The following is a 25,071-nucleotide window of genomic DNA, read 5'->3' on the forward strand; positions in this document are numbered from 1 at the left end:
AGTGACATCAGAGATGAGTACAAGGTGTCCAGTGATTGTCTAATTTCTTACCCTAGGAAAGTCTTCGGTTAGGATGTCATGTTGCTTTACGTATGTCATTCACTCTTACATGGACTTTTTAGGAGACCAACAGTATTGTGTTCTCTTTGTGGCATAGGCAAAAATGGAGTTCAAGTCATCAGTTCCTTCCTCTGAGGTAATGCAGACCTATAATGCTAAACATGCATTTCTGTCTTTATTTTTAAATATTTGATTTCAAACTAACAGGGAAGGTAGAAATAAATGTAGAAAAACAGTGATCAATGACATGAATTTTAATGAAGGAACATGCCAGGTGCTGCACCCAGGATGGAGCAATGTTGGGCACAGGCACAGGCTGGGAGATGGGTGGTTGGGCAGCAGCTCAGCAGAAAGGGAACTGGGGGTGCTGGTCAATGGTGGGCTCAGCAAAAGCCAGCAGTGTGTTCTGGCAGCCAAATGGCATGTTGGGGTGCATTAAACACAGCACAGCGGTCAAAAGGGGTGATTCTCCCCCTATATTAGTGTTGATGTAGCCTCACCAGCAATATAGTGAGCAGTTCTGGGCTCCACAATATAAAAAAAGGACATTAAGGTCCTTGAAAGTATCCAGGGGATGGCAACAAAGCTGGTTACAGGGCTGGAAGACATGTCCTATGAGTAGAGGCTGAGGGCACTAGGTTTGTCTGCTCTGGAGAAGAGGAGGCCAGGAGGTGGCCTTATTACAATTTCCTGAGGAGGGGAAGTGCAGAGGGAGGTGCTAGTCTCTGCTCCCTTGTAGCTGTTGATAGCACACTCAGGAACAGCACAAAACTATGCCAGGGGAGGTTCAGACTGTACATCTTTACGGTGAGGGTGGTCAAGCAATTGAACAGGCTTTCTAACAAGGCAATTTGTGCCCCATTCCTGTCAGTGTTCAAGAAGCATTTGGAATAACGCCCTTGATAATATGTTTTAACTAGTGGTTAGCCCTGAAGTTGTCGGGCAGTTGGACTGGATGATCTTTGAAGGACCCTTCCAACTGAACCATTCTATTCTAGCAGCAGTAAACTTTACCTTTATCATAATTTCTGTTCTGACAAGCTGTCTGTCAAACCAGTGATTAAGAATAAATATCTACAGAAATCAGGAATATTATATTCGATGTCAGAGCTAGCATCTCTACAATGACTTCAGGAGAAGGTATGAGTTCTCGTCAGGAGCATCTGCTGGCTGAAGATATTGTGTGTATAATATTAAAAGACCAGTGATAGCTTATTCCAGGCTCACCTCTATACTGTAAAACTTTTCTGCAGGAGTCTGTGACCACAGTCATATCCTATAAAGACTTAGGAACTCTGGACTAGCTCTGCCAGGAAATTCATGATGCACCTTATACAAAATAAATCTTTTCATATTTGGAGTTGTCTGATTCATTGTTTACCTATACTACAGTCTCAGTTCTTGAACACAGATCAGTATGACCTGTGATAAAATGCAGAATGTTAAACCAGCAGTGCAAGTAGATTTCTTGTGTGTGCACTTCAGAGCTTTGGATTTGCCCAGAACCATTGTAAAACCTCTCCACAGCAGGGATGCATCAGGGTGAGTCATGGTATGTTACCAAGAGAATTCATAACCAAGATGGTAAATCAGCAAAGTCCTCCGTGGCACACTAAGACCAGGATCCAGTAAGGAGACTGTTATTTGGAGGATGCAAATGCAACTGAGAGGTTTAGCTGCTCTTGAAGAGACACAGATTCAGAGAGAGAAATGTCATATTGCCAAGCCAAAGAACCAACATTTTGCAGCTGCTAACAACAGAGCATGGTCGCCTTTGCATTTACAGCATACAAGGCACACATTATAGAACTGTCAGAGGAATTTCACCAAAAAATGTCCATCTGCATCTTCACTATAGAAACATATAAAGCCCAAAGTATTTTTATACTTCTAAACTGTCTTTTGTTCCTTGCATTTAGCTGATTTATGTGTATATATATTAGGTATACAAGTATTGGCACTCACATACAGTTTCACATTTCAAACTCAATTCCTTGAAATCTGTATAGCCACTATTACCAGCAAAAGTAAGAACAAATGTTCCATGCCTTGTGAAAAATAGAAACAACCCAAACAAAACAAAACCATGTCACCGGTAGTCACAAACAGTATTTTAAATATGACTATACTCAAAACCCCCAAAAAAGTGTGTGTAATAATATTGCTACAGATAATTGCATCATATTCATAATATAAATGTTACTTGGAATGGATTCAAGATTTTGACAAAAGCATGACAGCTATAATCTCATTACTCATAAATTACTTTGAGGCCTTTAATTCAGTAATGAAAGAGCTGTATGTCCTAATATGTCTCATAAATCCAGCAATAATTAACGTGCATATTCATAATAATTACATTAAGCTTTAAAGGTGTCAAATACCATGGGGGAAAAAATAAAAATAAAAATAATAAATTGGGATCATCCTTCCTTTGCAATCTGAACTTGACACATTTGCAAATCTGGTCTGAAAGTACATAAAAAACAATATAATCCCATAAAACTACAGGTTGTGTTACCTTAATTATTACCTACTGCAGGATACCTTTCTCTCACTGCTCACTCTCTGAATCATGTGCTAATGTTAAAACAACTTCACAAAAATCAATCTGTTTGTTATTCATAATTGCTGAAAGGAAAAATCAAAAGTAATCAAGAAGAACAAAACAAATAGATCTGATTTACAATTCCTCTCCTATTCGAGACTGTTGAGCTGTATAAACTTACACTGTTTCTTATTTGACATCTGTTTCCATGATCTTGGAAATATCTGTCATTCCCACATACTAAATTTTGCACATATGTTTATTGTGCAAGATGTTTCTGAGTTCTTTTTATTTATTTTATTTATTTATTTATTTATTTATTTGGTTTGGAAGAACAGTAATGTTTATGCAAACAAGAAACAACACCATGTGATCCACAGGTGCACCTGGAATTTGCCATTGAGAACTGGCAACTATGGGGATTCAAACAAATACATTAAATAATACAATTTACAATTTATAATAATGCAATAATAATAAATATGATATTCTAAACATTAAAAAATGATAAATGAAAACCCCATTCCTGTCACTAAATCACAAAATTAATTTTAAAATCTTAATGTTTTATTTATTTATTTATTTAAGAGAGAAAGAACCAAAGGAAAAAAGAACAAAAAAAAATATAAAGAAATTATTAAGGATTATTACATATTGCATTGGGAGTTTTAAGTACCTTGCCTGAGTTTTGTGCCCTCTGTAAAACCCTTGCTGTCTCTTTGCCTTGAAGCCTTTGCTCTGCAACTTACCTTCACCTGCCCCCCAATGGATATAAGTATGCTTCCGGAATGGCCGGTTATTTGTAGCTGCAATCAAACACAAATTTCTTTGTTACAGCAACTGCTGTAATGGACCTCAAAAGAGCTCAGGTTGTTATCTGGCCAGAAGTTGGCTAGCACCAACAGAATCTCCTCCCTGGGGCTTTAATTTTTGAGATAAAATTTGCATATTAGGTGTACAGACAGAGAGGAATCAACTTGCATGTGCATGCGTGTTGTCTGCAAGGAGCCCACAGCAAATTACACGAACCAGACATCAGTCACCTTTTAGTTATGTCACCTTTTAAAGTTATGAATATACCTCAATATACCATCCCACAAGTGAAACAACTGTGATCCTGGGGATTTAGGCTTGCCTGTAAATTATTGTATGGTACACCATTTTTTTAGAAACAATTTTCAGAAAAAATCCATAGCCAAATTCATGCTCAAGAACACTAGACTGCTGGTCATTGTTTGGTCAGCAGGTCAGGAGCCTTTTGGGACAGAGCCTTCTTTTTCTCCCTCACCAAGCATGTTGCCAGCAGTGGCCCAAGGGTGTTTGTGGGTTGTCACACCACAAAAAGGGTGCCCTATCAAATGACAGCCCTCGTGCCACAGAGTGAGTATGCTGGATCTGTGCGATGTTTTCCAGGCAAACTATGAAAATAACTTTGGGTCCACCCTAAAGATCTTCATGGGACATAATTAGAAGGGCTGTGCCTCACCCAGGGGCCTGCCACCCAGGAACTGCGGGCACATTGCAGCCTTCCTTGGGGCAGTGCTTCCAAGAATCCCTTTCATGTGATTTACACCCACAGAGGCACACACTAAGAGCGCGGAGGCTCAGAGCACTGCAATGTTTGTGCAAGTGGGCACAAGGATAGAAAGTCTCTTTGTTCCCGGCTCCTGCACTCAGCTTTTAAATGTGGGTGCTGGACTCTGATGCCACTTTTCAGCACCTACAATGACATGATTGATGCACTTTAGGATCAAACTGGCTATCCTGTTTGCTAGACTGAGATATTTCATGTAGGGCCACATGTTTAAAAATTCGTCAGATGTTAAGAGTTCAAAGTGGTTTCAAATCTCCAGCTCAAAAAGCAGCCTGGGAGTGAGCACACTAGATTTTGGTTTCTATCTGTGCCACCACCATTAAAAGCTTCTTGTCTAAGTTTTCTCAGATAGAAAACAGAAATAACACCTTGATCTTTTGATGCAACAAATGAGATATGTTTAAGTAATATCATGACACTGAATAGTCTGAAGTCCTTAATTGTTATGATACTGTATTTCATTTGAACACTACCCTTGCTTCCTTAAGTATCAATTCTGAGCCAACCATTAGGGTTTTTTAGAACCAGAACCACAGAACAGGTTTGGTTAGAAAGGACCTTAAAGACTGCCTATTTCCAGCCCCTCTGCCATGGGGCACCTCCCACCAGACCAGGTTGCCCAAAACCCCATCCAGCCTGGCCTTGAACACCTCCAGGGGTGGGGCATCCACAGCTTCTCTGGGCAACCTGTGCCAGGGCCTCACCACCCTCTGAGAGAAAAATTTTTTCCTAATATCCAATCTAAAGCTTCCCTCTTTTAGTTTAAAACCATTCCCTCTTTTCCTGCCACAGTCTGACCAAGCAAAAAGTTGCTCTCCATCTTTTTTATAAGCCCACAGTCTAGCCTCCAAATATTTGCTCTTAATAATCTTCTTCACCATAAAGGGTACTGGAACAGGCTCCCTGGGGTAATGGTCGCAGCACCAAACGTGATGGAGTTAAAGAAGCATTTGGAAAATGCTCTTAGACATAATTTCAGAATTTGTATTCCCAACCCTGTCCTAAAAGATGTAGATTTTTTAGCAAAAAGACTGAGATTGGTTTTTCACTTCTGCCTCACCTAGCAACTCACCTACACTGCTGTAAAGCATTTACTCAATGGTTATACCTCTCTCCTCTAACAAAGTTGTTCATCTTTAGCTGTACAGAATCACAGAATCAGAATCACAGAATTTTCTAGGTTGGAAGAGACCTCAAGGTCATCGAGTCCAACCTCCAACCTAACGCTAGCAGCCCTCCACTGCTCTTTCATCACTAAACAAATCTCCTTGTTGTCCCTCACTGACAATAACTTAAGGTATCACATCGCACTTAGTGTCCCATGAAAGAGGAACTCTGCTGTACCCCTGCAATGATTATGGGAGACTGTGCTGGGACAGGGTGCTGGAGGATGACAGGGGCACGTGTGTGTAAGATACTCATGGATCGAATTGGTCTGGGTATAAACAGCCTGGAGAGAAGGGTAGGGGTGTCTGTGTGCATGTGTGCATGTATGTGTATGTGTGTGTATGTTCCTGGGGAGCTTGTTGATGCTCGGCTTGAACATAGGTGCCATAGCTACCCCTGAGCTAGGTTTGGGCTGCCATCCCTCAAGTTGTAGGAGTCTTAAGACTTTAAATCAATAACTTTTTGTTCAGTGTTTCTCATTCAATTGTCAGGTGCAATTTCGAGTTAAAATAAACCCAATTTTGTGGTAAAGGTATAAGATAATCAAAGCAGGTTGATATCCCACATCAAACTCCTCCCTTCCTCTGCGTCAACATGAATCTGGACATCTTGGGCCTGGTGCCACACTAAATGTTGTTGCTGCCAAGTACTGTTTTTTTCTCTGTCTCACACTTCTCTTTCACTAACAACAAGGTAGTTTTACTTGGTCTCATTTAAGTATAGCATTGTTCTCCTGTCACTTCCACACATATGCAGAAAGAAACTGTGAAGGAAAAGGGTGTTGCAGTGAGCAGGCAGCAGGAGGGTCCTGAATGTAAATCCATGAGTTGGCCCAACCACAGATATTCAGAGTGAGGGCAGATCACCCCCGTGAGTCCCTCCCACTGAAAGAAGCTTGTACAGCACTGTTGTAAATGCAGTTAGAGGGGGGCTGACATAAGGATTTGGAGTGCACAAGTTCTGCATGGCCTGGGGTCATCCTAGCAAGCTCTTACAGCACAGACATGACTGTTACATAGTGTAACCTAGAGATGCTGAGGTATCTAGAAGCCATTGGTTTGCATAGTGGGGCTGTCCTCACGGACACAAGTTTTAAGATGTCTTTTTAACATGTTTAGCAGAAGTTCTTTCACTTCAAAAGAAACCAATGCTGACCACACCAAAACAACAGCAATGACTGGCTGGCTGTAGAATAATAGTAATAAAAATGTTAATTACACTTCTTTGCAAGGTGAACAAGGGTCATGTAACACTTATGAAAAGGTCACCTTGTGAGGTGGCTGAGAATGAGGAATTCTGACCTTTAAAACTGAACATAGCCCTCTGAATGCATTTGCTTTTGCTAGCTCTGAACACCAAATAAACTCCCAATAAATGGTCACTGGCTAAGGAAACAAAGAGATCCCAGGAATTAGCCTACTGCCTTTCTCCCAAAGAACCCCCTGTTATCAAGAGAAGTGAGTGGTCTGGAAGAAAAATTGTTGATGTCTCTCTTCCCCGAAGGTACTTCAAACAGTAAATGAACACACAAGATCCCATGTTTATTTTCTTTTAAATATATTTTTGAAAATATTGTGTGATCCAAAATATGTGTTTTTCAATTTTGCGTGCCATAGCCCGGCCATGAGTGATGTATTTTATCCATATTCATAACAGTGTACAAACTTTCTATTCATAGCTCTCTCCACAGCATAAATTTTGGTGGGCATGCTGGAATTTCCTTGTGCGGCATATGGTAATCCTTTACCTGAGGGCTTGCTCCAAATAAATGTTTACATTCCTCTGACAGCTCACTTGAAATGTAAAGGAACAAGGTATGTGAGTCTTCTATTAAATAACTGACTGCATTTACATGTTCGGGGAGGAAGGCACATAGCGTTCTTACACTGGACCCGTTGCAGGAATGTCCAACCTTGTTTCCTCTCATAAATATTTCATAATAGAAAAGACCTTAAAAATATGCCAATTCAAACTGCAGACTGACCCTTCCAGCTCCAGGCATCGTAGCTAGGAGGGACTGAAATAAACACCACAAGTAAGCAATGCCTGCAGCAGGCAGTCGTCTATGGAAACCACAGCCTCCTCTTTGGTCCTGGGGACGATCATTTCATTCGGAGGCTATTACAGGGACGGCCAGCTGAAAGAGAGGGTGGTGGGTGGCAAGGGTCACACATCAAAGATGCCAAGGAAGGTGGAAAGAATCTGGAGAAAAACTTCCTAGTCTGGGATTTGGTTTTATTTTATTTCACCCAGTTCAAGCAAATAACATTTTTTTTACTTAGGCTGATGAAAGAATATCACAGCAACGAGGGATAAGCACACTGAAGTACTAAATAGGGTAAAAGCCTATATGCTGTGTATATATCTAATTACTGCAGCAAAAGTGTTGCCATGCGTTTATTGGCATACCTAGTCTACTCATGCTCCTGTGACTCCAGCTAGTCACATGGGGCTTTTTTAACCTTTTAATCATTATTCATATCATTGGGACTATTCATTTGGCCAGTTGCCTTTCAGCCACCACCAGGCTGAGGCTGGCCAGTTACCAAAATATCCCCAAGAGAGAGAGCAACACAGGAAATCAGGAGTTTGTTATTCTGCAGGAATCCAAACCCACAGTTTTCTCTACTCATTCCTGCCCACCTTCCCTGGCAATTTAGCTCTAATAAGATATCCTTCAGCTGCCTTTGATATCCTTTACTGAGGGAACATGTTGTTTAGCCCCAGGAGGGAGTTAAAACACAGAGACTCTTTCTCCTCTGTTACTCACATTCCAGCACAGTGAAATATCTCACATTTCCCAGTTACAAGTCTTGTGTTTCCCATAAGTGCTTGTCAAGAGGACCATATTTTTTGCCATTCCTCTTGATTGCTATCAAGACTGCTTGCAGCCCTCTCTAAACGAACACAATGAGCTTGTGCAAACTGAAACAAAAGTAAAATTAGTGCTGGAGACTCAAAATGCCTCTCAAAATCTGAGAAGTGCTTGAGTGACAGATGGCCAGAGACACTTAGCAGCGGATATGTAGCCAACATCCTTGCTTTAAATCAAGAAAACTTTTGTGGAGGTTACATAATTTACACTGGCATAAAACAAGGGGAAGTAAATAGACCCTAGTAACTACAGTACGTTATAATAACTATGATAATAGTTTGTAATAAAAAGCTGCCTCTCCTCTGAGGAACAAAATTGCCTTTGCAACCTTTAATTAAGCTGAGTTCTGAATGCTTTGTGGGCTAATTTTCTACATAGTCCCCAATTTACAACATGGAAACTGAGGCACGTATATGTGAACTAACTTGTCCAAGTGTTACAGAGGAAGTCAAAGATAAAGCCAAGAACGGAAACAAAACAGACCATAATACAAATGTGGACAATTCCCACTAGAATCTGAAAGCCCATTTATTCAAGCCTAAATTTGACCCTTACTTAATTGACTGAAGTCCTGTGCCTTAAATACAAAACTACCCTTTGTCTACCAGTAATGAAAAAATCAACCCAATATTGGGAAGATGGATGTATTCATTAGGCAATTGATAACAGATGTATTGAGTGTCTTAGCACACTCCTTTGTTGAATTATGTTTATATACATCCTCTACTAATAGTTTTAGAGAAGTGTAGTAAAGATGGAACAGTCTCAGGAGGAGACAGAGTTCTTAATCAAAGTCACAGCTATTACTGATCAGTTATAACTGCAAACACACTTAAAATCACTTTTTTAAAAGCAAATAAATTATAATAACACATACCTCTTAAAAAATAATAATAATAATAATAATAATAATAATAATAATAATAATAATAATCCGTGAATGACTCTACTTTAGCTCATATCTGTGCTTAAACATTAATTTCATGGATTAACAGAAAATATTACTTTTGCAGTCTTTGAGGACCATCTACAGACAATGCACAGAATGATATACACCATAGATAATATAAGACAGCACCAAAATAGTTTGAAATTCTTGCTACAAAAGTCACTCTATTGTCAGCATGCCCAAGAAAATTTCCCTGAAGATATGAAGCCTTTTCAGTATACTTTTCAAGTTGACATCCTTAGGGTTAATTTAAGTAGTGAAACAGATGACCAAAGAGAAATATCCTTGCTGGAAATAATCTGACCCCCTTGTTCCAGAACTTAAATCCAAGCACTGTTAGCAAAAACAGTCCAGAAAATGAAGTGGCACATAGTAAGAATTATGGTTTCTGATTTTTCTTGGGACCCAAACAGCATAGGACTTATAAACTGACTTGACAATAAAGTATATGTCTTCCAGTTTAGGTAATAGCCCATTGAGAAGCCAGATGGGATTTCAAAGATGTTAGTGCCTTGTGCGTATAAATACAGGAAAGCACCTCAGAGAATAATATCTGTGGATGTAAGTACAGTCAGAGTGTACTGCAGAACTGTAAACTTATTTATAATCTTTGTCAAAGAGGTAGCTAGTTCTCTTGCTGTCTTTCTCAACTATTGATGAAAACAGAATCATCCTGTACTGGTACTCTTATATAGCAGTTGATTTGTCCCTGCCCAATTTTGACATCAAAGCCCCACAGACTACCCTAGCAGCATGGCCCCAACATTGGTAGGTTGAGATTTTTAACTTTGTTATTTACTAATGATGGAGATACAGATATTGCCATCTTAACATTTCAAGCATGTATTTCAATGCGATTTCCTAGCATTTGGAGAATTTCTACTGTGTTTAGCTAGTGAACTACAAAATCTAACCACAGTCCTACACTAAACAGCTTCAAAAAATCATTGCAAAGAGGAAAATCCACATTTAAAATTGGACTGTTGTGTTTTACTGCATATTGGTTTCATATCCTCAGTGGAGATGTTGAGAGACATCTCCCAAATCACGAGGTTATTTCCAGACATATTCCTGGAAACAGGAAGGTTGCAGCATACTTCCCATCACACCATCAGTCTCATGCAGCTGGTTCCACTGAAGTGGGATGCAGAACCCTGTCATCCTATGATACTCCACTAGCCTATGGATGATCTTACACACCTAAGGCCTGCCTGCATTACCACAAAGTTCCATTGGAACCTCTCTTCAGGCCCCCACACAATTTCCATGTGGCAGAACAGTTTAAGTTCTGACATTCATTGCATTCAGAAGAAAATCCACACCAGTGTCTGCAATTAGAGGGAAAATTGTGTCAATTGGCACAGCACAATCACTCATACAGCTGGCTGCACACTCTCCATGCTTAGCAGAGGGTCAGGCCATCCCTCAAGACATGCAACAAAAGCTATGCAACATTGTATGGCAAAGAGTAACCAAAGTGAATCACAGATTGCTGAGAAGGGACCTTATCAATGTTTACAAATATCTTAAATGTGGGAGACAGTGGGATTTGGCCAACCTCTTTTCAGTGGTTTTGTGGGGATAGGACAAGGGGCAATGGCCACAAAATGGACCACAGGAAGTTCCGCACCAACGTGTGAAAGAACTCCTTCATGGTGAGGGTGACAGAGCACTGGAACAGACTGCCCAGGGAGGTTGTGGGGTCTCCTTCTCTGGAGATATTCAAGGCCCGTCTGGACACCTACCTGGGCAACCTGCTCTAGGGAACCTGCTTTTGCAGGGGGGTTGGATCCAATGATCTCCTGAGGTTCCTTCCAACCCCTACAATTCTGTGATTCTATGAAATCAAACAATACCAATGAGACTAAAGGTTGATAATATAAGATGCTTGAATAATATATGCGAGCCTTTCATGTTATTGCTCAATTGTCACATTCTAAAGACCACCTCATTTTTGAAATGTGCTGTAGTCCTGCAAGCAACAGTGGCAGCTCTTTGCACCCAAGTATTCATTTGAACTTGAATTTGAATTTGAATTCTAGTTCATTTGAACTAGAGTGAATTGAAGTCAATTAAAAAATAAATTGTCTTCTCTTTCCATTCCATGTCCATTCTTTACTGGAATGGAATTTTGCTGCACATGTTTTAAAGTATTTGCAAATTTAGCTAGGTTTGAGAAAGAAAAAACAAAACAACAACAACAACAAAAAAGCACACACGCACAAAGAAACACAAAACACCACACAAACCAGTATGTGAAATGTATGAAACCTCAAATTTTCAGATTCCTTGAGGCTTGTTTATTTCCAAGTTAAGAAACCAAACATTTGATGATTACCAGAAAGAGAGCAATGTGCTTTTGTGCTGATTATATCAAATACAGTCTCCCATTGTCTGAAGAACAATTTTCTGTCAAGACATCGTTTTGACTGAGTTTTGGTTAGTAACAGAATTCTACTATTAAATACAGTCCTGTTTATCACCATCAACCCTGTGGTAGACTGAAAACCACTTCCACTAGGATCAATAGCTCTCTGTGAAGCCAGCAAACTTACTTTTACAGGTATCTCACAAAAGCATATGATACAGAAACACAGATTTGTTTCATACTGAGAAAATCCCAACCTCTGCAATTCAAAATGTAATTGCTGAAGTAAATATCCTAGAAAATTCTTGGCTTGCTACATTTCAGCTTTCATCATAAACATTTCAAAATAAAGTTTGCTTACATTCAAGTAGTTTTGAAATTAATGGAAGGAGCACATGACTTATTTAGTGGAGTATACTGGAAAATGACAAAGCAGTCTATGGGGAACTTAGTGCCCAGATGTCAGGTTATTTGTTGTGCATTGGTTGACACATGGGTGGTACTGGGATTTTTGTATTGCTGTTCTTCATTGTTATCAATATCATTCCATTATCACTTGTACTTTGTTCCTAGCTCCCCAGTCAACAACTAGATGCTATTGGCAAACAAAATAAAAGAAAGTGACAAGATTGTTTTTTATGCACTTTGAAGTTTTAAAAGCTGTACAAGAGCCAGGAGTTCAGCTGATAAGCATCATTTAGAGTAGATCCAGCTGTAAACAAAACTTATTTGTATTTATGAATCGGATTTTGAGAGGTAATTTGGACCTCAAACTAAAGACAGATGGCCACATCCACAGAAGCAAAGCTGTACATCCTGACAAGTAAAACTTGTGAGCCAACATGACCCTAAAAAACCCAGCACTTCAGATGATACTTGCTATATTCCTTTAAAAAAAAAAATCATATTAAGTATTAGAAATTAATGCATTGCAGAATAAACAAAAGAATAATTTAAAATCCATGAAAAGTTTGTAAGAACATTTGACTATTGCTGTTGTAGGTGTTATTTTGCAGAAAGTGTGTAAGGAACAGAAAGTTCCAAGCAACCCATGTCTTCAGACAGTATGTGAAATCTTGCAACTGAATCTGTTTAAGCACTTGGTTTTCAGCTAGATTACAGCCTGATTACCACTGTATTGAGTGTTGGTGAATGTAGAAGGTAGGAAGGTTGAGTTTAGAAAACACCATTTTGTTGGCCATTTTTTACAGTGTGTATTTCAGAAGCATTTTGCCAAAACCCAATGCACCAGATACAGTGTTGTACCAGTATCCTGGAGTATCACAGCATTTCCTTCTGGGTGCCACAGTGCATGTGTTAACTGAACTGTAAATGAGGAAGACACATGTTAATGAAAAAATAATAATAATATGTCTGCTTCAAATGATTTTTCTTCATGTCTAGTCCTTGCGATGTTTTCAGACCCTCTTCAGGCTGGCTGGACACCTGCTACCATCCTGCTAGGCAGCTTCCTCACAAACACCCTCTGCAGAAAAGTTTTTTCAGTTATTCCTAAATTTACTCATCCTTCTTGAGCTGGAGGACCAAGGTGAGGGATAATTAAAATAGTGAGACTTCCATTGCTCATTCTATGTTGTAGAAGCTTGTTGTCTGTAACACTCTGCTTTCTGGCATCAGGAAATGAATAGTTCATCCTTTGTTTCTGCTATTATTTTTTACCTCACAAGGATGCAGCAGCTCCTTTCAGGAGACCACGGATCATCTGAAGCATCATGCCCACAGATTTCATCAGAGCACCTCCATGAAAACTGCCAGGAGCCATTCCCCTGGGATTCAGCTGTTTCTCTTATTCCAGGATCTGAATTGCCTCTTTCAGACACTCCTGGGTAGAAGAGTTAAATATCAGCCTTCAATGCTGCTTTTCAAAGGCAGCCACATCATTACTCATTTTAAGGCAAACAAATTCTGCACTGCACAGGAGAATGAACTAGGTGTTTTATGTACTATCTATAAATTGGCAGGTTTGTCTGTGTTTTCTGCTTTCTTTGTTTCCTAAAGATAAAGGTCAACAAACCTAATTTATTGCTATACACACTGATGGCAAAATCAGTTTCCAGCACATAAATCACATAATGGCCTTATCATTCCTGTCTATCTATTTCAGCAGTATTTGACATGGTCACTCTTCTCTTGAAGACAACAAAGATATGACAATATATAATTTGAATAAAATTCCGTTCCACTGGTCTTATGTTTGCAGATCTACCTTTTCATCCTCTCCACTCAGATTTCTATTTTATTTTCCCTTTTTTTTTTTTTTTTTTTTCCTCTCAGTTCTTGCTAAGTTCTCTCTTTAATGATTTTTTTGCAAAATTCTGCTTTCATGAAATCTTCCTCCACCAAGATTGCTCAACAGGGTTCTCTCTTCTTTTATCAGGAAGAAGCCAAAAAATGAAGTGAAGGATTATATCTTATAGCCAATTAAAACAGTAAGCAATTTAAATGGTCTGTAGATCCTTTTTGTAGTTCATCCAGACCAGTACTATGACCTGGCACAAAAGAGGAGCTTCTGCAGACATCATTACAGTTGGTATAAATGATCTCATCTCCTCTGACATAGGAAGCACAACAGCTAGCGGTCAAGGTGGCTGGGACTAAGGAATGTACTATACTTTTTTAGACAGAAGAAGACCAAATGACCACACAGCCACTGCTGCTAGTGGGGGAGAGAACACTTTTTTCATATGGTTGTTCACTGTACCATAAAAATGTACCATTTTTATGTGCATTTCTTTTGAGAGCAAAAATATGTGCTTTGTAACATTTGTACCTTGTAACATTTTCTAAGCGAGTGATACAAACTAGGCAGCAGTGGCTCATGGCCTGAAATCTCTATTTTGTTCCAAGACATCCATCTCCATCTGAGATGCTTTTCTTCTGCAAAGTATTAGAAAGACCATCAGAGCAAATACCCTGCTGCCTTATTCAGGTAGGATCATGCTTCTACCAGGAGAAAACAATAGGATTCTTGGTTCATGTCATGCAAGAGAGAATGAGAGCAGATTTAAACATATTATAATACGTTACCATAAAAACTTCTCTGTTTTCTGAGATTTAAGAAGCAATGCCTGTGAGGTCTGGATCATGGGGAAAATATGGTGCTGACATAAGATGCGGGAAAAGCATCTCTTCAGGCCCTGAGTTTTTCATGTGGAAAATTCACTGTGGCAAAGCAGTGTTTCAGTCTCTCAATTGACCGATTGTTGTAGTATTTGTCGTTGTGGTGCTTATTTGTTTTGCTAAAGGAAATGCTTTAGCAGGGAGCGCGCACACAGCCTGGCATAAAATGGAGAGTGCCCACATTCCTGACAATAACAGTTTACTTAGCTGTGTAGGGCAGGCTGTTTTCAGCTGGAAGTTCAGAGCACCCACTTTTTCCTGAAAAAGAGGAAATATAATAATACCATGGAGAATCATGGGCTTCAGCTGCTTGATTTCACCACCAGATCTAAATTCCTCCAAAACAAAATACCTCAAAACATCCAGCCAGCAACAAGGTGTGCATTTATGCACTACTGTGGCAGTCTGTGGATCATTTTTTCATGGTAATGTTGAGCCAGCTCATTATTTCAAAACCAGGCACGGCAGCCTTAGGTATCCACTGGTCTTCAGGCTGTTACTATGGCATAAACATTTTATCCAAAAACTCTGCTTTACATTGCATAAGACATTTATATTCCATGAATTAAAAGACTAAGAGATCAGCTAAAAATATCTGCAGGGCTATGAGATGCAGAAGGCTGGGAGGGCTCAGCTGGGAGAGCTGAGAAGATATGACTTAGGTTTATATAACCAGAAAGGCAGTGGAGAAGGTGAGGAAGAAGATGTTCACCCAAATTCTTGACTAGTAGAACAGGGCTCAGTCTAAAACAGGTAAAAGCAACTTTACAGAGCAGGCAGTGCACTTCTGAAACATGCTGCCATGAGAGCCATGGTGAGGAGTCAGAGCAAACCTCCGGGTTAAAAAGACGATTAGACACAATAGAGCAAAACAGGTTTAAAAAAGCCACCATTGAGATTGGGGAGGGTTGTACCCCCCTGTACAGATTGGGGTGATTGTATCCCCAGTCCAACAGCTATTGTTTTATGCAAACTAATCTGCCTGGGTTGCCTTCTTCTACATAGCAAGTCATGGGGGAACCTGTCATTCCCCATGGATTCTCCAGTGAGCTCAAGTGGGCTGGCTCTCTCAGGCTGAAATTAGCTTGAGCTTCAACTTCTCCCCAGATAAAGATTAACTTAATAAGCTCATGATAAATGTAAAATATACATATACATATTATATATATAAATAAAATCATATAAAAAAGGAACCAACCCTCTGAAATTTTTAAATAAAAACTGTGAAAAACTCTAAAGAATCAGAACCAATTTTTCCTCCCCCAAGCATTGGCCATCCACTGGCACAATGTCAGAGTTCAGTCACACAGGTTCAGCTACATCTTTGTCCCTCAGCAACATGACTTGAGAAAATTGCACTACTTCAGCAAAATGGCCAGTACTTTCAGCCAGATTCTGCACACTTTTGACTGCTGGGAAACATCATTGTTAGTCTTGTTTCTTTTGGTGAATGAGAATGAAGTGGACCATATTTTTTACATCAGTTTCAGGAATGAGATTATAGCTTTTGACTTGGAAATTATTTTCAATATTCATTTTGATCTGTTTCTTTGCCTTTATCAGGGCTAACTGATCAGTAACTCAGCAATCAGTCATTGTTTTCCCCACTAAGCACAGACCACAAATTATTTTGGTATAGTGCCTTTCAGTTATCTTTATTCACAGAAACCCCAAATTCTTTGATGAATGGTAATCTATGCGTCAGCTGTCTGTAAGGATGAAAGATAAACTCTTACTGGAAAGTGCACCATACATAATTATGACTCAGCCCAAAAAAACAACAAAATCTGCCTTGTTGTTTTGATCTGTCAGCTCCACACTGAAATGTTAACCAGTCTTGATAATCCCGGGCAATAATACAGACTGCCCCATTTCAAGTTTTCTTTGCAGCATTCTTTGCACAAGAACTATTAAATTCACTGGCAGGTTCTGCTATAAAAATTGCTTCTCTTGTGGATGAACTTTTAGATGAACTTTTGGATGAACCTTACCAGGCCTCTAGTTATCATGATTATCACTGAGAGAGGAAACCCATTTCTAGCCTCAGAATATCCCTGGATGCAAAGCATGGAAAAGGTACATATATAACCATATGTAACCATAATGCGATATACTCATATAAAAAAAAAAGATACAATAATGGATAGCAATGATCTATGGAGGTAACCTCTCTTTGCCACCCCTTACCCACTCCTCTATATTGATGGGTACTATTATATAAGAAAAGTTTGATAGAAAATAGTTCTGCTGATATGGCACTGTCCTGTCTTCTGGTCCTACAAGAGACCAAATGTTCATCCTCCCCCTCAATCCACCAGAACCAGATGTTTGGGGTCTTTCTTCATTCTTAGGAAAGATTTTTCATATGAAAAGACACTTTTTTATTTACTTCAGTCTTATTCTCACCAAGCAGCAGTGTGAAAAGTAGCCTATTGACTTTCTGCTTCATGTCTTGTTGTGAATCCAAGATTAGCATGGGTCACTTGCTAATGCTGGGATTTATTGATTTAATGAATTTAAGTTAGAATTCCAAGAAGTCTGCCTCACAGGTTAAGAGGAAGTGGAGGAAGAAACAGCAAATGAAATACAAAAACATTCTCTTGACTACTGTAGGTGTAAACTGAAATCTTCATTGAAGCTAGTCAGAAAAAGTAATCCGGAAAGGAACTAAAAGTGAAATTAGTCATCAGCCAGGTAAAGCTCTCTGCACTAAGTGCTCTTTGTATGTTCCAACAATGTACACAGTTAGTTTAAAATAATGGTCACCAGAAACCAAGACAAATATGACTGATGCTGACTTTTTATAAGTGTAAATGAAAAAACACAAAAATAAAAACCCTCAAGGATAAACACATCTGTTTTCCAGAAGCTACCTCTTGTTCTACTGCAACCTTTTCTTCTTCTGTTCCCTTACCTTTCTTTAACTGAACTTTTAAAAACCTGAAAGGACCAATATTAGCACATTCATCAGTCTGATCATTCATCTTTCCTGGAGCAATTCCTAGGGTCATGTAAACAGTTTGCTGTTTCAGACAGCTTGTTCCCAGAATATGCTTTTTGACAACAGGAAATTCAATTAACAATTGCATGTAGGCTGTGGACATGTACCTTTTCAGGCTGTAGCTGCACCAGCTGAAGAGGTTACTGAAGTGGCACTTCATCCCTATGCACTCGTCAACTTCTCTCTGTGGCCTCTAACCAACATCCACTAAAATGAGATGAGTCAGTTTTAAGAACTTAAAGAATGGCCACTGTTACAGCAGCTTATTTTGACTGAAAGAAGTTCTTGAAAGTCACATGAGGAGCCTGGCCAGCAGATCACAGAGGGTGTAACTTCCAGCAGTGGAGGGAGGAGCAGGCTGGGGCACTTACCTTCTTGTTGGCACAGCTGCAGCTGGAAAAGAGCATGCATCTGTAGACTTGCACAAATGCCAGTTTCAGGAAAGATGAGAAACCCAGAACAAGCACTGTATAGGTATGTCAATGTACATACAGCATGAAGTAAAACATCTTGGGCTTGTAGTGAAGTTACTCCACTCGAACAGTGGCACCACTGTCATTTATATCTGTGACAGGAGACTTTCTGAGTTCTCTGGCCAATTTGAGCTGTGTTAAATGAAAGGACAGTTTATCACACATCATAAGATGAGTATCAGCTTGCTAAACCACATAATTAGATCATGTGTCTGAGCCCTAAATTCTTACTTATGCACCTAAAGAAATAGATTGAATTTCATGAGCACTGGGAATCCAGGCATCTCCTGTTGACTTAGTCATTCCAGAGGCAACTGTAAGGTACCCAGCTTTTGGGAAAATAAAACCATTCCTTGCATGAAGGCCAAGGAACCTATTTCTAACTACACTTGTGTCAATCTTTCAGTCTGTGCAATTGAATGCGAGGAAATAAAAACCCATTTGGAAAGTTTTTTTTAATATTGCCTCACTTATTTTAAAATACTACAAAAAAAATGTAAGAATAATTTGAAAGACTAGATTTTACAGCAGCACAGTTACAGTGCTTTGGAGGACTGTGGCAAGATCTTGGCCTCATGAAGTCATGGTTAAATTTCTTCTAACTACATAAAATTTTTCTTCAAAACAGAAAACTTATTCCCATCAAGTCAAAAGTAGTCTTTCACTTCTAAAGCTAAAAGGTGTGTCAATCACTTCATCAGCTGTCATCTTTCAGATACATGTAAGAAGATCTTTCAGCCTTTATGTTTAGTCAAAAAAGAAACTCCTTACAGTAGCCAATAACCATGTTTGAATAATGCAGGAACATTTGGCCTCTTCATTAATTTTACCAGATCTTTCACAGCCTATTTAGAGGTGGACCTGCCCTGCTTTCAGGGATAGAAAGCTTTAAGGTGGTTTTGTACTTTCCACTCAGAAGATTCATGAGACTGAGGATGGGAAATTACTCCTACAATTTGGTTGCTTCTAGCTTTTTATGTACTTGGAGACCCAACTGTGTTTAGCCATACCAGTCACCTTGTCCAAGTTCATTGGACTGGTGCAGCAGCCATAACAGGCTGTGGACTGCAGTGCAGTGAGTACAATGCAGCCAACACACACTTGAGTGCTGAGGAGATGCTTATCTTTCAAGGAACGAAAAGGAGTAGAGACTGGAAATCAGGAGGATGATGCTCTAAACAGCAGAAGATTAACTAAGTAAGCTAAGTAAGGTAAGTAAGCTCTCTGCCTTTACCTGCACATACTTGGTCTTTTCCATTACATCAAAACTACCTACAATATTCCATAACACACTGATTTTTAACAGATGAAAGTTGTAGATACTGCAATATCTCACTTTCCAGCCCTCCTTTCCTAATCTCCTTCCCATATGTTAGGGATGTCAGTGGTACAGAAACAGATCCTCTGTGCACAGAGTTTGTGAACCAAGATACTGAGTGTAATAGGAGGGAGAGGCAGCTGAGAACCACTATTACCATATGAGGAACCTGGCCATGTATTTGGTAGCATTCTCCCACTGCTAGAAAAGCCTGTGTTGTTACAAGAACAGGAGTATGGTGGCCTGATTTCCTCCCTACCGTGTGTCTGTGTTTGAAAACACAGAGTCTGCTGGATGCATGCAGGTCAGATGGAGAGAGGAGCTGGAATGGAAAATCCTCCCACTTTGAAGTGTTTTCTTTTTCAGTGCAAACTGGCTCAAATTAGTTCAGCATCGGTGAATTAGATGGCTATGGTCCTTGAATGGAAAATCATTTCTGGATAAATTTGAACCAAAATATATTATGGCCTAACTCCTTGCTGCTAATGCTTATGTATGTGCTTGAACTGGAATTTCCTTGATTCAAGCAACCAGTGAGATTAACATGAATTAAGTTAAACACTTATATTAGCATTTGCTGAGGTCTAGGATCTTGATTCAATAAGCAATCTCTTCGTCAGCTCAGACATAATCTTTGGTCATTAGTGTCCTGACTTAATGTGCTACAAAGATGCTATCTGGGGGGTGAGACAAAACACCTAATTATGCTTCATATTTGCAACACTAAGTATGCATATCTGGCTAGTGACCATATCTCAGCTGAGTCTTGGCATCATCTTTCAACGTGATTATTCAGTTTTGGACTATGTGAGAATCTAGGCTGGGTTCACAGGTGTTTTAAGAAGATAAATGCAGATAAATTGCTTTGACGGTGCCTAAATTCCAAATGTGGTTCCCTGGCTTGTCTGTTTTCAGTCCCTGAAACCACTTCCATTTTCTGTCAGTCAGATCCCTCAATCTTAACACAACATATCTCAATCTAATAATGGTCTGCTTCTCTCATCTGATCTGGGAAGTGGTTTTGAAGCACTTCTTCTAATGAAGTCTCCCTGTAGTAGAAGTACTTCCACTTTTTTGCCTCAGATCATATTCAGCTCCACTCTCTTCTTCTGGTTGAACTCCGGGAAACTCTCTTGTCTGGAGTAGGAGAAGCTCATTCAATTCCATCCTCTTCTGAAAGGCATGTCCAACAAATTTAGATGTGAATACCATAAATACCAGGCAGTAGGGTACTCTGTGATTCTATCTGATGATACAAATAATAAATTGCTGTGAATAATTGCAAGTTCATTAGGTCAGAGAAAGAGAGATTGCACTATAAAACACTTTTTGCAAGAGGCTGTCTCAGAATATGTAATACTAATGTAGTTTAACGGTTATCTGAGGTAAGAAATGCTGCTTTCTCTTCTTACAGGCAAAGAAAAAGAGTCAAATTTCACATTCTTCCTTGTCTGGTCCTATTTCTGCTAGCCCTGTATTGCTGCAGAAAGGTCGCTATGGCTGCAGTCCATGTGAATTTTGCACAGCACAGGCAGCTGGTGTTGGAAGAGAGCTCAAGACGGTGACTTGTGATCAAAAATCACCAGTTCCCTTCAGTCTGGAGACTAGGAAGAGGTGGGAATTCAGATAATATTATATGTTTGTATATAGTACATAGCATACATATTATACGTATATTATAATATAATTAAAGGTGCACTGGCTTTTGTGGATCCAGTTGATAATGATTTAGACCTCCCTGCATATTGTGAAAGGAGTGTAGGATTCTTACCTTTCAGGCAGTGGAGTTCACTAAGACATCTAAAAGAGAGGTGCTGCAGTACCACACTGAATATCCCATCCTGAACATCAGTCTTCTAGAAGCTAAATTCCTTTTGATTCAAAAGAGTATAGGTGCTTTTTATAAGCTTAACCCTGTGATCTCAGGTCACACTGTCTTTAGGGCAGGGACCTGCTACTTCTGGCTGCCGAGCAATATATATTCCCAGAGTTTATAATAATAGTGAATGCAATGGCATTCAGCAACTTATTGTCAACCTAACTACAAAGCTTAGCACCTGGCCTAGAAGTATTTGTTTATTTCACATTTCCTCTGCATAGACCGTTATACTTTGTTGAAGAGCAAAAGCTTCATCTCTATCTCCCTCCAATGGTGAACTTTGGTAATTTCTTTTACAGACAGAAAAATATATTCAAAGATGCTATAGCACTTGCTGTTTATGGATTATTTTTTTCCAATATGATGAGCAGAGGGAGAGATTGACAATTTCAAAAGTTGAATGCTCATCTCATTAGAGCATGGAGTCTCTTTGAAAGAGACCCATTTATCAGGTAAATATGGTTTTAGATATGATAGAATCAGAGGACTGAATCAGTGTCACTCAGGCTGAGCAGGAGCTCAGCAGGTCCCTAGTCCAACCCATTGCTCCCCACAGGGCCAGCTGCGGGGCTGGACCAGGTTATTCAGGGCTGTGCCCACTTGGGTGTGCAAACCCCCACAGAACCTGCTCCACTGCCCCCAGCCCCACCACAACAACCCTTCTCTTACAGCCTCAGCCTCTCTTCCCGAGGCCTGCCCATTGCCTGTTGGCCTCCCACCATGCACCCATAGCTGTGTCTCCTCCACTGCTTCCCCACGGGGGCCGCTGGCAGCCCTCAGCCCCATCTCGTCTCTCACCTCCTGGCCCCAGACCTGCTCTGGCCTGGCCACGCCAAGCTTGCTCCAGTTTGCCACTGTCTTTCCTACCCAAGGGGCCCTGACTGGAGGCAATGTCCACACATGGTCTGACAAGTGCTGAGCAGAGAGATGGCATAATATAGTAGCTGTGCTCCTGTTAATATCACAAAATGTCATGCCTTAGAAGGCCTTCTCATGTTTTTTCCATGTCAATGTGAATGGCAGGACATCTCCCTCCTCCCAACATCTGGATGAAGGCAGCTGGTAGTGCAGCCCCACCAGTGGCCAGAGGGCAGGGGACAGTTACTTCTCCCTGCCCACAGGGAGAAGTACTCCTGTGGCAGCCCAGCTCCCTTACCAGCCCTTTCATTTCAGGGTGTGAAAAGGGGCCATGCCAGGGCAGAAGCTCTCACTCAGAGCATGTATCTTTTACTGAAAATGTGGAAAATATGAACATAGCTCAGCTGAGAACACAGATCACACAAGTCAAGGTCAGGTCTTGCTGTGGTTTGACCATTTCCTGGTAGCAGTGGCAAGAATTTCCATGCTTTTTGGATCTGATTTTCATTTGGAAAGTATGTAAATGTCTATTTTCATTGCTTGTACCAGCTTAATCAGAAACTCATGCTAAATAAGATGGGCATTTTCCAGAATTTTCATAAATAGTGAAGCCATCGTAGTTCACTCAAGAGGTGCTAAAAGAGAGAGAAGATTTGGCAGCATAGCTTTGAAACAGCCCAGTGTAGCAGTTATTAGCTGTGATAATACAGTGTGTGGCACTCATAGGTCTGCATGAGATAAAAAAAAGCCATGATATTAGACTCCAAAACATCCTTATTACCAGCCCCATTTTTTGCCCTCATTACTGTTACCCTTGTCTCCTCATGTCATTCTATGGTTTAGCCAGTAACAAGGTAATCTAGTAAATAATAAACCACCAAGAATAATGCATGTCAAATGGTGAAGAGATTTGGAATATTAAATGTTCATTATGAAGTTTTTGCAAATAGACTGAAAGAATAAAGCGTCTGCAATTTACTTCAGGGATTAAAAACATGTTTGTGCATATGCGTATGAATGTACACCGTAAAACGTGGCATAAAATTTGAGGGATAATTTTTTTCACAAAATCTGATTTGAAAAAAGGGACTTTTAAGAAACACCTCTGAGAATGACAAGTCTCATTCACAATGACTGTCAACGAGTCTGAAGCATCTCTCCAGCTCTCTCTAACAAACAGGCATTGTTTGTGAGATGCTCAAACATCTTCAATTCTCAAAATTTAGACGTGGAAAAAGAGAAAAAAAAAAAATGCAAGCAAAGCCAAAGCATTTTGGTGCCCATTGGTGAAATATAACTATGGTTTTCCTCCCCCTCCTACCTTGAGCAGATAGAAAGCTGCAAGCTCAAGACGGCATCAATTAAAGTGAAGAATCAAGACATTTTGCAGAGGGCATCTGACTGTTTGAAATATGTATGGAAGCAAAGTTTGCAGATTTTTCTGTCAGAAGAAATCTAAAAACCTCATTCCCTCTTCCTTAGCACCTGTGACTTGTGGAGGTTAGAATTCCTGAGAGGGCTGACACAAGCCAGCTGTGCCTGGCATGAAGCAGTTGTGCTGGGCTTTACCAGATGTGCTTAGGCTTTACCAAATATCCAACACAAGGATATCCCTATCACAATATGTAAGCATAGGATATGGTTCCCCTTCTTTTTCTCCCCTAAAAGATTAATTTCCTTGTGGCAACAGAGCAGGTCTATCATCTGATTGCTCCATACCATGATCCTCTATCCAAGACAATGTCTCTGGGGACACAACAGTACAGTATTCCCAAATTAGATCAATAAATAACAGATAATACAAAGCACTCTATCTATTTCTTGCAGGTAAATTGCTCTGGGCTGAACACTAAGCATGTAGTGAGCTAGATGTCATTTTTCTTACTATCTTTTTTTATGACTTTGATCTGCTGGTGTTATTGACTGTTCCATTTCCTCCTGCATCTTTCTGTGATAAGTCAGTCTTAGAAAGAGTATTATGCCAAATCTAAAGAACACCCTATTTAAAATTGTTGTGGTATGAAGATCTATCTCCCAGACTTTATGTGGACTGTGGACTAATCATATTTTAAAGCCTCAATATTTCAAATTATACTATTTCACAAAAACAGATGCATAGACTAAATTCAGGAACAGCCCAGTATATTAACTTTAAAAAATATTGACTAAAAGGATGCGATATTAATTGAGCAGTTGACCCTCATGTAACGTTCACCCTTAATTGATTATTTTACTAGCACTACTTACTATTATAATTAGTAAATCATAAATTGTATATAAACAATAATGTGAAGTTCCAGTTTTATGTAAGCAATCTAAGTAATTGTGAGGAAGTGTTTATCCTAGGTAGAAACCTTTTGTTATGATGAATGTTATTATCCCTTGTACATAGAAACAGATACCTAACTGTCCAAGAAAGAAAAGGGATACCCGTCTGAAGGCCAAAGAGGCTGGCATTTTCAAGTGAGGAGGTACACAAAAAAATCAAGCTGGGACCAGTATTTCCTAGCTCTAGGGTCTTGTATGCAGTACATTTTCCCTGGTCTAAATAGCTTCTTAATTACTTTCACTAGTAAATTTTCATGCTCAGCAACCTAAGCTGCATGACAATAAAAAATATGGTGATACTTAAACAAGAACACATTCTCAGCAAGAACACTCTGTCTCTAACTTAAAATACTATTAGTGAACATATGCTAGTAATTTTATATGAAGCAATCTGGGGGCATGTGCATTTTATAGTATCTTTTAATGACAATAATATAATATCTTTTAATGAACATTATCAGAACACAGTGAAAGTCTGGGAGATATCTTTTAATGACAAGCAGAAGGGATTA

Source organism: Aythya ferina (genome assembly GCF_964211825.1).
Source record: "Aythya ferina genome assembly, chromosome: 3".
NCBI lineage: Eukaryota > Metazoa > Chordata > Aves > Anseriformes > Anatidae > Aythya > Aythya ferina.